This window comes from Nomascus leucogenys, chromosome 5, assembly GCF_006542625.1.
Source record: "Nomascus leucogenys isolate Asia chromosome 5, Asia_NLE_v1, whole genome shotgun sequence".
Lineage (NCBI taxonomy): Eukaryota > Metazoa > Chordata > Mammalia > Primates > Hylobatidae > Nomascus > Nomascus leucogenys.
Genome location: NC_044385.1, coordinates 120,176,666 through 120,190,167, shown reverse-complemented (window position 1 = coordinate 120,190,167; position 13,502 = coordinate 120,176,666). Strand labels below are relative to the sequence as shown.

The following is a 13,502-nucleotide window of genomic DNA, read 5'->3' as shown; positions in this document are numbered from 1 at the left end:
GAAGGCCACGCCCTATGGATAAGTGGAGACACCATAGTTTCAGGCCCCAATAAGCACATACAACAGTCTATATGGCACCTGAAGTAGGTAGGTGCCTTCCTTGTCTTGTAAAAACCCAAAGGAAAATATTCTAATGCCCCAGAACCTCCTGGCTGGCCCCACAATTCAGCAACGCTGTCAGGAAGGGTAGCTCTTACACGGCCCTCACAACTTTAGATCCACTTTATGATAAACTGGCTAATGATTAGAAGTGCATCTCAGAACTATCGGCCTAACTTAGATGACACAGACTCCTGGATCAGGTCTTGCCTTTCCCTGACTTTTTTGAAGTCTAGAGTCTCATTTTGCAATGGTTCAGAATTGGAACTGGACCACCTGCCTGAGGCTGCTTGGGCTGCCCACACAGCTTGTAAAAACTGCATGTAAACATGAAATGCAGCTGCAAAACAAACCTAGTTTTCCTCACAGGAAGTTATCCCCCTATGGAATCAGGATTAGTGTGACAGGCTTGTGCAAACTGCTCAAACGAGGGCCATCTTCGGCCAAGAAGTCCACCATGTTGGAGTGTTCGCTAATCAAAGTGAGGGTGGAAGTTTTCATCCATTTCTACACTTTTAAACACCTCTTTAGAAATGCTTTTCAACCCATTTCTCCAGCAACTGCCTGTCTTACTAGCACCTGATCCATATTTCCAACTGGGACTAAAGCAAAACATATTTTATTCCCTGTGTTACTAAAGGGCACTGGCATCCACCAAGTTACAGAAGCCAAAAGCCTTGGAATTAACCAAAGCCCTTTTATACCTAAGTCAAATCCAATCCTAAATACACATTCTGTAGATCTTACTGAAACGGCTCTTGAATCTATCTCTTGTCTTCCAGTTTCACTACTCTTAGACCAGGTCAAGTGTTGATCATGTCTATGCTGGACCACGCCAATAACCTCTTTTAAAAATTTTTTTTTTTTTTTTTGAGAGACAGGGACAGAGTCTCACTCTGTTGCCCGGGCTGCAGTGCAGTAGCATGATCTTGGCTCACTGCAGCCTTGACTTCCTAGGCTCAAGTGATCCTCCCACCTTAGCCTCCCAAGTAGCTGGGACTACAGGTGCACACCACCATGCCTGGCTAATTTTTTTTTTTTTTTTTTTTTTTTAGAAATCGGATTTCACCATGTTGCCCAGGGCTGGTCTTGAACTCCTGGGCTCAAGTGATCTGCCTGCCTTGGCCTCCCAAAGTGCTAAGATTACAGATATGAGCCACCACACTTGGCCAATAACCTCGTAATTATCCTCTACCTCCGTATCTTCTGCATCCGGTTAATTTTCTTCTCTATCCTTGGCCATTTTTCTCAAATCAAAATGTAACCATGTCATTCCCATGCCTAATTACCTGGTGTGTTTCCCTGTGAACATAATCCAACAATTTTATGTAGCATATATCTTTTTTCACAATCTAGTTTTGACCTATATTTTGGCTCATCTCCCATCATTACTCTGTGTCAGTTCTTTCCATACTCTCTCCCAGAGAAAATGCATCATTTTCCATCATGAGGTTCTCATTTTACCATTTGCTTATAGCATTAATCACATTGTAGCATATCTTTTTGTGTGTCTGTCTTTCCCATTTCTAAAGCATACACGCTTCATGAAGGAAGGAACCCTATATTGTTCAGCACCACATCCCCAACTGTCAAGCATGGAATTTGATATTTTGAAAGTGCTCATTGAGGCCGGACATGGTGGCTCATGCCTATAATCCCAGCACTTTGGGAGGCCAAAGCAAGAGGATCACTTGAGCCCAGGAGTTTGAGACCAGCCTGGGCAATACAGAAAGACCCCATATTTTTTTAAAAAATAGAAAGTACTTAGTGAATATTTGCTCAATAAGTGAATAAAGGCAGTGTCACCTAATTGTACGTTGGGCATTATGAAAAATGTTTATATGTATAAGCAATAAATCAATATATGTATAGTGTATGTATATATAGTGTGTATATACATACACACACACACACACACACTACCCATATATTGGTTAATCAATAATTGAGTATTTAGTAGGCCATAGTAGGTCAAAAAATTATAAACTTTGGAGTCAGATACCTGGTTTAAAATTCTAGCATTGAGGCCTATTAGCTAAGTGATCACGGGTCAGTTAAACTCTTCGGTATATTTTTTCATTTTTAAAATGTGGATAATAATACAACTCATGGCATGCGGGTGACAAATGAAGGCAAAATGAGGCAATTTGCCTAAGTGACAAAGTTGGTTTTTAACAAATGACAGTGTGGCAGAGCAACTCCTGTGGGCTAACTCGAACAATCTGCAGCCTTTGCAGTCCTTTCTAATCCTAAACTTGTGGTTTAACTAAATTGGGCACTCTCGAGCCAGACTCTTAAGAGGAAAAGAAGCTCATTTATAAGTTATATTGGACAACAAGATTAAAATGGCTAAAATTAACTAGATTCCCATTTTCCGACACATGGCTCCGGGGTAAAAAACTGTCAGAGATTCAGGTATTTCCACTGAGGTGATAGTATTTTATGATGGACCTGATAGTAGGGGATCATGTGGAGCAGATCCCCGTATTTTCTCTGCAAGAAGCAGTAAAGTGTTTAAGATTTTGGGTTCTGGAGCCAGACTGCTGGGTTCAAGCTGGATAACCATGAGTAAGTTTCTTAAATGCTGCCTCAATTTCATCATCCGTAAACTGGGGCTAAAAGGAACACCTAATTCATAAAGTTGTTGTGAAGACAAAACAAATAGTATATTAAGTCAATGCCTAGTGTATAACAAGTGCTCAATAAATATTGTTTATTAGTTGAGTGGCTATATAATTTATCATCACATTGGGACAGCTTTGAGAATAAAAAGGTGTGTTATTAAGAATGACGGCAGCACCTTAGGATTAAACTGGAATTTTCCTGGTCAGACCAAGATGCACGGTCACACTGGCTGCGACGATGTGGTTAATTTGACGATGACGGTGTCATGCAGTGCAAGCTGGAGGTACTTCCCTTTTAGCCTTTAGCATGTCCAACTGACACACCAGCTCCAGTTGAAGTTCAGGATTCACACACATCTTCCTTGTCTCCATTATTCCCCACCAAGCATCATCAACCATTAGCTGCTACATCAAGACAAAGGGAAACGCAAAACGTGCTTTTTTCCTCCTGAGACCCAAGCAGAAAAGAGGAGGTTTAATTATTACTGTATTAAATCAACTACTTCATTTTATTTGGGGAGTCCAGTTTGATAAATCACAATATTGTGGCTGAGACCTGCTGACCTGCACAAATTTGCCCATTAACTCACAATTCATGTGTATTATCTACATTTCTGAACTTTATTTTTTGTAGAGATGGGATCTTGCTATGTTGCTCAGGCTGGCCTTGAATTCCTGGCCTCAGGCAATCCTTCCTCCTTGGCCTTCCAAAGTACAGAGATTACAGGTGTGAGCTACTGTGCCCGGACTTACTGAACTTTAATGGCTTTGGGTATGGCCGTGGATCCTTCTTTTTTTCCTCTTTTCCTTTATTTTTGTTAAATTGTGGTAGAAAACCAAATACAGAGGGAAATTCCCAAACACAGGCTGAAACTTGCTTAACCAATTTTATCCAACTTACAATGTCAGATAATCACATCAAGAAAGTCAGTAGCTATTAATCTTACATTATTTAGTAAGCACCTACCTATATATCCAATATTTTACCAGGAAATATTCAAGACATGATCTCACAAGAAGTTTTCAATCTGGTCCAAAACACAAAAGGAACATTTGTGAAACTGCAATGATATGAGATTATATATAACAGAGACAGAGCTGTCATGCAAATAAGCTCAGCAAGAAAAGAAAATCAGTCAGGGCTGAAGCTCTAAGGGGAAGACTTGTCACGGGTATAGGTTTTGAGCTGGGCCTTAAGCATATTTCAATCTTAGTAGATGGAAAAGAGATAGGATAACTTACTAGGTGAGGAGGTGAGTGCAAGATAAGACAGGGCTGGGAGTTAGGACTGAGAAAAAAACCTGACATTGCACAATTAAAGAAACCTCTCTTGGCCGGGGGCTGTGGCTCATGCCTGTAATCCCAGCACTTTGTGAGGCCTAGGCAGGCAGATCACCTGAGGTTGGGAGTTTGAGACCATCCTGACCAACATGGTGAAACCCCTTCTCTACTAAAAATATAAAAATTAGCCGGGTGTGGTGGTGCATGCCTGTAGTCCCAGCTACTCTTGAAGCTGAGGTAGGAGAGTCCCTTGAACCCAGGAGGCAGAGGTTACAGTGAGCTGAGATCGTGCCACCACACTCCAGCCTGGGGGACAGAGCCAAACTCCATCTCAAAGAAAAAAAAGAAAGAAAGAAAAGAAAGGAAAGGAAGGAAGGAAGGAAGGAAGGAAGGAAGAGAAAGAAAGAAAGGAAAGAAAGAAAGAAAAGAAAAAGAAAGAAAGGAAAGAAAAAGAAAGAAAGAAAAAAGAAAGAAAGAAAGAAAGAAAGAAAGAAAGAAAGAAAGAAAGAAAGAAAGAAAGAAAAGAAATCTCTCTTATAGACAGAGACATCCAGCAACTAAAGGGACCGGGCAATAAGGAAATAGCCTCAATTTTCAGGCTCCATTGTAGGTTTATCCAATACCCGGAAGATCCACTATTCTAATTGTACAGGGTCTCAGACTTTTAAAAAGGCAACAACATGAGTTGAGATTGTTATAATCATTTCTTTATTAGCCTTTTCTCTGTTCAGGAAGGGCCATGGGGAGAAATACCTCTCAAAAGTAATCATGAATTCTGTTGGTAAGGCGACATCAAAGCACAAGTCAAATAAGATCATCCATTTTGAAACGTGGCTTTCAGGCTTGATGTCCTTAAAACATAACAATACAAAAATTACAAATATATTGGCTCCCTGATGGGGAAGAAAACTTTTCTTGGAAGAACAGCTTTAAAGCCTGGCAAATAACTCAAATAAGTTTCTGCAATGCCCTCCCCTGGTGGTCATAAACATTTACTACTTGGCATCCCAATTCAACCACATATTATTGCTTAATTAAAAGTGCTTCCTTTAATAGATCAATAGACTTGCTTTCAGGAGCTGCCATAGTAACACCTATACTTTTTTATTCAAAGTGGTAAGAGGTAGTCAGGAGAGACGACATACATAGGCTTTAGAAAATTTGAGCTGAAATGTGCATGATATGACACGCCATTTTGTGTCCGGGTGCACGTAACGCAAATCACAGCTCTTTGAAACAGAAAAATCTGAGCCAATTCAAACTAATGACCTGGCTCTTGTTGCTGCAGTGGGTGGGGGTTTACATGAAACCGTTTTGATGCTGCTCCTAAACACAGTGAACCCCTGAGTTTTTGACCTTCCTGAACTGCAGCCAAAGGGCTTGGCAAAGGCCAACCAAAGTGTATTAGAAAGTACCACAAAAAGGAGAAATAAGATTGCATGTTCTTTTATATTCTTTGAAAACCTCAGTCCCATTCTTTCTTCTATCCTTCTTCTTTCAGATTTTCTGCTCTTCCCTTTCCTGGAAAATTTGTTGCAAAAGAGTGGTTCTCTGCCATTTATGGGGGCACAAACCCCTTTGAAATCTGATCCAAACTATGGACTCACTCTCAGAAACATGAGCATACACTCCAAACCTTGCAGAAATTTTCAGAAGGTCCACAAAGCCTTTGAAACTCATGTAGACCCCCAATTAAGAACCTCCGAATGTTCTCCAATGACACTGAACAAGAAAAAATAAGACAGGTATTTAAAGTTACTTTAGAAATATATTGAATCTGAGGGGCATTTTGTTTGTGATCCTCAGCTTAAACAGAATAGTGGGTTCATAACTACCTAGTTCAGGGGTGTCCAGTCTTTTAGCTTCCCTGGGTCACATTGGAAGAAGAATTGTCTTTGGCCACACATAAAATACACTAATACTAATGATAGCTGATGATCTAAAAAAAATTGCAAAAAATATCTTATGTTTTAAGAAGGCTTATGAATTTGTGTTGGGCCACATTCAAAACCGTACTGGGTTACATGCAGCCTCCGGGCTGTGGGTTGGACAAGCTTAATCTAGCTGGTCAGTGTGTATTGCTTCTCCTCCAAGTTTTATGCTGACACAGGAGGAAGTCATAGATATTTGAGAAATTCTTATCCTCATGTTTGGGCAGTTGCCACAACGAAATTTGTTCTGATGCATGCCTACGATTGCCTTGCCCCTGACAGCCATAGTGGGTTGTAAAGAAAAGAAAGATCATGTCCTTCTAGCTAGGCCTCTGCAATGAAAGGAGTTTTTTCTGGAGGAAGTTTTAGAGGTTGCTTTTGTTGTCGTTGTTAATCTTTCAGTTTTAATGTAACCTTTTCTGGTTGACTCATAAACCCAAAGTGAAATTCAGGTTTATATTCTTAACATCTGGCATTGTTTTGGCTTCTCAAGGTATAAAAGTCAGTGGCCCCTTCACCTCATAAATATGCAATGTGCAACAAAACTCTTTGCTTCATGGGAAAAATGGGCTGTCAGGGTTTTCTTACCTGTCAGAGACACAATCTTATGTGTCCTAATCACTTCATGAAATGAGCTTTCTTCTGTGACTCTACTTGAGCAAAACAGTCCTGGCCATTCAGTAAAACAAACTGTGCTAGAGGAAAACCACCCTCACTCATGGAGACCACAACGTGACAAAGTGCAGAGCAATGTCCCGCCTACCAGCTTCATGGGCCTGTGTGTTACTCCCCATTCATCCCGGGCCCCCATTCGAAGAGCAAGTGGAAATAACTGACTGATCTACACGCTGGGTGCTTTAGTGCATACACTCAATGTTTACACGTCCCTGTAAGGTAGATGATAGTATTCTGCCTATTGTACAGATGAGAAAATTGAGGTTTGAAGAAGTTAAGTAACTTTCCCGAGGTTCCACATCAGTAAGTGAGGTTGTATGAATCGGAGCATAGGCAGCCATCACTGCACTGCATTCCCATGGCCCGCTGCCTGGTCCTGGCTGAGACTCTTCAACACAGAAGCTGAAAAACTTACAGTGGCTCACGTGGAAGTTCAGCCAAGTGCTGAGTGAGTCTTCTCTTCTAGCCATGAAGAACCGCCGTTAGAAGGAGTGGGGTAGGCCGAGCGCGGTGGCTCACACTTGTAATCCCAGCACTTTGGGAGGCTGAGGTGGGCAAATCACTTGAGGCCAGGAATTCGAGACCAGCTTGGCCAACACAGGGAAACCCTGTCTCTACCAAAAAATACAAAAATTAGCCGGGAGTGGTGACATGCACCTGTAGTCCCAGCTACTTGGGAGGCTGAGACAAGAGAATTGCTTGAACCCAGGAGGCGGAGGTTGCAGTGAGCCAAAATCATGCCACTGCACTCCAGCCTGGGTGACAGACAGAGACTCTGTCTCAGAAAAAAAAAAAAAAAAAAAAAAAAAACAGGGAGTGTGTAGAGGTGGGATGATCCTTATGGATTTATATCAGTTTCTAATTCCATTTGATAGAGGATAAAAGTAAAATTCCCAATTCATTGTTGTGTTTTGGGTGGCCTGTGGACTGCTTTAATTCACTATTTCTGCTCTTTACAGGGAATACATTTTAAGTTCTAGCAAATAAATAAATCATATTCCCATTGATTAAGCTGGTTTGAACTAAGAATACATAATCTCAAGACTTTTTTTCCCCGAAATGAGTAGAAAACACTTCCAAAATAGCACAGAGCAAGTTGCTCAAACAGAACCAAAAAGTAAAGGTTAAAATACAAGAAAAATGGGATTAGATGAAATACATCTTTGTTTTATGTGAGCCCCTCTATCTAATTATTTTTCTTTATTCCTTTCTAAAAATATGTGGCTGCTCCCTTTCACAGAGCACCCACTCTGATGGTTTCTGTAACTTTCTTTGTACATAACTGTCATGTCCACACACAAAAATAAATAAATAAATAGTTTTAAAATAAATAATAAACTTAATGTATGTATAGTAAGTTTTTATCCTCATGGTACTGCCACTAACTTCTCTAGTGCCTGCTTCCTTCAGAGCTGCTCTGTGGGAGAACAGTTTTACAGAAGTGTGGGGCACAATCCTAATTTACCTGGAAGTTGAAGAGAAATCAAATCCTGGGACAAAAGAGCTTTTCAACAAAGTGGGAAATTGTGTAAAGGTACATTGCTATCCACGTGCGTGAGTGTGCGTGCACACCTGAGTGTATTTACAGTGGCTTAATAGACTGGTTATTATATGGAATGACTGTTGTTTTACATAGATCGTTCCATAAAGTAAATTAATCAAGCCAGATTAAATATTCATGAGAGATGTAATTTTTAAAACCACATCTGTAAAACCATATTTTAGGCTGCTCATGGTGACTCACTCCTGTATTCCCAACACTTTGGGAGGCTGAGACGGGAGGATAGCTTGAGCCCAAGAGTTTGAGGCTGCACTGAGCTGTGATCACACCACTGCACTCCAGCCCAGGCAACAGAGAGAGATCCTATTTCTTAAAAAAAACAAACACACACATACACACAAAATCCCACATTTTAAGTCCTACACTTGGGAAATGTGCACCTTTTGTTAATATTGTGCAAGGCACTTTTTTTCCCCATACTGATGCCCAATCACACACAAAAATCTGCCTTTTCCATAATGGGCTAGATTGCCTTCAAAAGCGTCTGACAAGGTAAAGGAAGATTATTAAAGTTGTTACTAAAACTAACTTGCATTGAGTTTTTTTAAAGTCCACTTAAATGCAATTGCCATTGTTGAAATAAATGTAAATAATTTTTGCTCATTTTATTCTTCACTTCCAAATTAAGATCTTTTAATATGAATTAGTTTCACAGTTGCACTGTTAACACTCTCAGCATAAATAAAAGTGTTATAAAAATTAGCACTAGAGGCCGGGCACAGTGGCTCACGACTGTAATCCCAACACTTTGGGAGGCCAAGGCAGGCAGATCATCTGAGGTCAGGAGTTCGAGACCAGTCTGGTCAACATGGTAAAACCCTGTCTCTACTAAAAATACAAAAATTAGCCAGGCATGGTGGTGCTTGCCTGTAATCCCAGCAACTAGGGAGGCTGAGGCAAGAGAATTGCTTGAACCTGGGAGGCGGAGGTTGCAATGAGCCAAGATCGCACCACTACACTCCAGCCTGGATGGCAGAGCAAGACTCCATCTCAAAAAAAAAAAAAAAAAAAATTAGTACTAGAATTATTTAGCTTCTTAACAGACCTTTTTGCCAGAGTGAAAAAATAGCCTACTGAATTTATAACAGACTTTGATGAGGGCAGTGGCCATCCATTAAATACATTATCACATATGAACATCCTTCTAATTGCACTAAAGGGAGTGAGAGTACATGTGTAGAGCACGTGCACGCACACACACCCACACCGACATGCATATATACAGCACTTATTCTTGAGACTTACCCTTGGGTTATATTCCCTCATATTGAATAAATAAAAAGCTCAAGAAATCTGTCAAAGAGGTGCCCAATATATGTTTTTATGCTTTTAGATATCAACCATTCCGTGTTCTGATTTTTACAATCATCAGCAGGCCAAATGTGACATCACCTTTTACAAAATGTGATACTTCATAAGGTCTTGGTACCTAGTGGCTTTTTTAGAGCCAAAAGGCCCCTTCAAAGGAGCGTGCTGCTTTTTTTAGGTGTGCCTGACAAGAGAACTGCTCGAATTGAATGGCCAGCAACACATGCACACGCACATGTGCCACACACACACACACACAGACACACACACACACATACATATGACAATAGGCACCCTCAGTATTGTTGATGCCTGACAATTTCATTAAAATTTCATCTCAGTAGCCAGTTGTGACCTGGGTGTTTCCAAGAAGAAAAGGAAAAAATGGCTGATACAAAAAGGAGTTAAACTAACCTTAGTGAAAAACTAAACTGGCAAGTGTATCTAATAATTGCCCGGGTTCAGCATTTTTCTGCGATAAATGAGTAAACTTTAAATGTATCTCTGAGATGCACTATCACAGGCATTGCCATGGGCAAGTTTTATCCGATGATGAAACAGCAAGGCCTAGTGAGATAAAGATGATAGAAGGGGGACTATCAGGTGGCAGCCGGGTAATTACAACTCTCTATTTGGGCTTTGCAGTGATGCTGCATGTGATAAGTGGAGAATAATGAAGAAAAAGGAGTAGTGATAATGCAGGAGCTAAATGGTAGAAAATAGCCTATCATAGCCCACAGCCCTCTGAACGCCTATGGGGACTTTGAACTATCTTCTTCAGTTTTCATCCGCAGAAAAAAAACACTCTCTCTCTTTCTTCTTCCTTTGCTAAATTTATGTCTGGTGGGACAAAAGGAAAAACTGAAAGGAAATCAAGGGTATGTGAAGAGAATATGACCTTTGCAAATAACTCTGAAGGTCACTATGTAATTATTCTAAAATAAAAGTATCCTGTAATCTTGCCCGTACTCACAAAAGATGCAAGAGCATTTTTCAAATGTGATTCGGTACAATTTTGTTGGGGATCATGACTTATAAAGGTCAAGTAAAGTATTTCTAATTATAGCCTGTCGAGTAGAGCCTCAGAAGAACACTCAAGCCATTTGTTACTATTGAGTCGAACTTTGATTAAGGTAAAGACAGGCCAAGACACAATCCATTATATGGAAGGAAAGAGATGCTTCTGGCTGATGTTTTAGGTGCAGAGTTTTAAACCAAAATAACCTGTGTAGAAGCTCAGGTCTTTTAACCCTGGTGCTTTTGCCATCTAAAGCAGTGTAAGTCTAATCTTTCACAGGGGCCTGAGTTTGGGTTGATTGTGTTTGTTCTTGTTTTACTTGGAGCCATCTGGAACCTCACACTGATGATGGATGCAATTAAGGGGGGAAAAGGGTGTGTATGTATATGTACATGTATGTGTACATGTTTGTATACGTGTGATGGCAAAAGCCATTTAAACATTTTTAAATTGTGGTAAAATACACATAACGTGAAATTCAGCATCTTAAGTGTGCAGTTCAGTAGTGTTAAGGACATTTGCATTGTTGTACAGTCAATCTCCAGAATTCTTTTCATCTTACCCAATGGAACCTGCATAGCCATTAAACCATAACTCCCCATTCTCCCTTCCCCCAACCCCGGCAACCACCGTTCTACTTTCTGTCTTCATAAATTTGACTACCCTAGGTACCTCAAATGAGTGAAATCATACAGCATTTGTCTTTTCGTGACTGGCCTGTTTCACGTAGCATACTGTCCTCAGGCTGCATCCATGATGTGGCATGTGTCAGACTTTAGCTGGGGAATTCTTCCAGGAAAAACAGAGTTTACTGGTGTAGGAGCTGAAGGCTGTTTCTACCACAAGGCCCACCCTGGCCGGAATGAACAGACCTGAGATGTAGATTAAATAGCTCCTGTGCTAAAGGTGCCTTGAAACTTAAGGCATTCGGGGTAAAATAGTGGAGTTGGTCATCTAAACCATTTTTTGATTGCGAGATAATTCACATACTATCAAATTCACCTTTTGAGAGTAGACATTTCTGTAGTTTTAGTTCATTCACAATGTTGTGCAACCAGAGCCACTATTTAATTGCAGAACATTTTTATTACCCTACAAAGAAACCTCATACCAATTTAGCAGTCACTCCTCATCCTGCCCCATACCCAGACACCCCATATCCTAGCAAGTCACTAATCTACTTTCTGTGTCTATGGATTTGCCTGCTCTAGACAATTCATATGAATGCAATTATACAATATGTGGCCTTTTGTGTAGCATAACGTTTTCAAGGTCCTTCCACATTGTAGCGTGTATCTGTACTTCATTCCTTTTCATGGCTGAATCGTGATTCATTGTATGGGTACACCACATTTTGTTCTTCTACTCATCAGTTGATGGGAATTTTGGTTATCTTCACTTTCTGGCTATTGTAAATAATGCTTCTAGGTAAATTTGTATACAAGTCCCTTTGTGAATATATGTTTCAATTCATTGGGTGTATACTTGGAAGTAGACTTGCTGGCAACTCTTTTTTTTTTTTTTTTTTTTTTTGAGATGGAGTCTCACTCTGTCGCCCAGGCTGGAGTGCAGTGGTGCGATCTCGGCTCACTGCAACCTCCGCCTCCTGGGTTCACACCGTTCTCCTGCCTCAGCCTCCCGAGTAGCTGGGACTACAGGTGCCTGCCACTGTGCCCAGCTAATTTTTTGTATTTTTAGTAGAGACAGGGTTTCACCGTGCTCTCGCTCTCCTGACTTCGTGATCCACCCTCCTCGGCCTCCCAAAGTGCTGGGATTACAGGCATGAGCCACCGCGCCCAGCTGACTTGCTGGCAACTCTATGTTTAACTAGAAGTAGAGTGGCATAGCAGCTCTATGTTTAACTGTTTGAGGAACTGCCAAACTGTTTTCTACAGCTGCTGCACCATTTTGCATCCCCACCAAGAATGTATGAGAGCTCTGGTTTCTCCACATGCTCACAAAGACTTGTTGGTGTTTGGGGATTGCCCTATTTTTAATAGTCATGCTAATGGGTATGTAGGGCTATCTCATTGTAGTTTGATTTGCATTTCTTGGATTGCTAATGATGTCGACCATTTTTTCATGTGCATTATAGAGAAATGTATATTCAAGTCCTTTGCCCAACACAATTTTTAAACTGTGTTGTCTTTTTATTGTTCAGTTGTAAGAGTTCTCTATGTATTCTGACTACTAGGCCCTTATCAGATACGTGATTGCAAATATTTCCTCCCATTTGGTGGATTGACTTTCAACTTTCTTGATTGTGTCTTTTGATGCACAAGAGTTCATTGTGATGAAATGCCATTTATCTGTTTTTCCTTGGTTGCTGTTCTTTAAGCTTCATATCTTAACCAAGGTCACAAAGATTTATACCTATGTTTTCTACTAAGAGTTTTTTACATGTTACACCTGTGTTTTGTTTCTAAGAGTTTTATAGTTTTCAAATTCATTTTTAAAAGAGTGCAATTAAAATTTTTTTAACTTGGCTCCAAATGACAGCATCTAAAACTTAGATTTGACATTGAAATCCGCAGACAGAAATTCCCATAACTAAACATACACATGTAGTAAAAAATTCTGCTGTAGTGGCAGCTATGAACTGGGCTCCTGAGGTACAGTGGGAACTAAGCCATCATCCTGGCCTTGAAGAAATCCACAATATTATGAGAAAGAAGACTTCTGAACAAATACAGTATCTATCAAGGTAATAAATACTTTATCTTCGCTTAACCTGACCATCTGTTAAGACAGATATTGAGGAGAGGGACATAGCCTTAGACATGAAGTCATTTCTCCAAAGTCACATAGCTTGATGGAATTTGAATCAAGATCTACTTGTGTGGCTGATGATATCATTATCACTGTTCTTCGACTCCTCTGCCTCACTCTGATCCAAGGCACCATCATCTTTTTCTGAGACCCTCGTGCTAGCCTCTTAGCTTTTTTCCACTCTTGGCCACTAAAATCCATTTTCCTCTCATTAGCCAGAGTGATCCTCCCAAAAC

The 13,502-nt window shown here is 40.4% G+C and overlaps 1 pseudogene; it reads left to right on the top strand.

Annotated features, from left to right (window-relative positions):
• The first annotated feature begins 2,936 nt into the window (after positions 1-2,936).
• Positions 2,937-13,502, top strand: part of LOC100592162 — a 50,005-nt pseudogene continuing 39,439 nt past the window's right edge.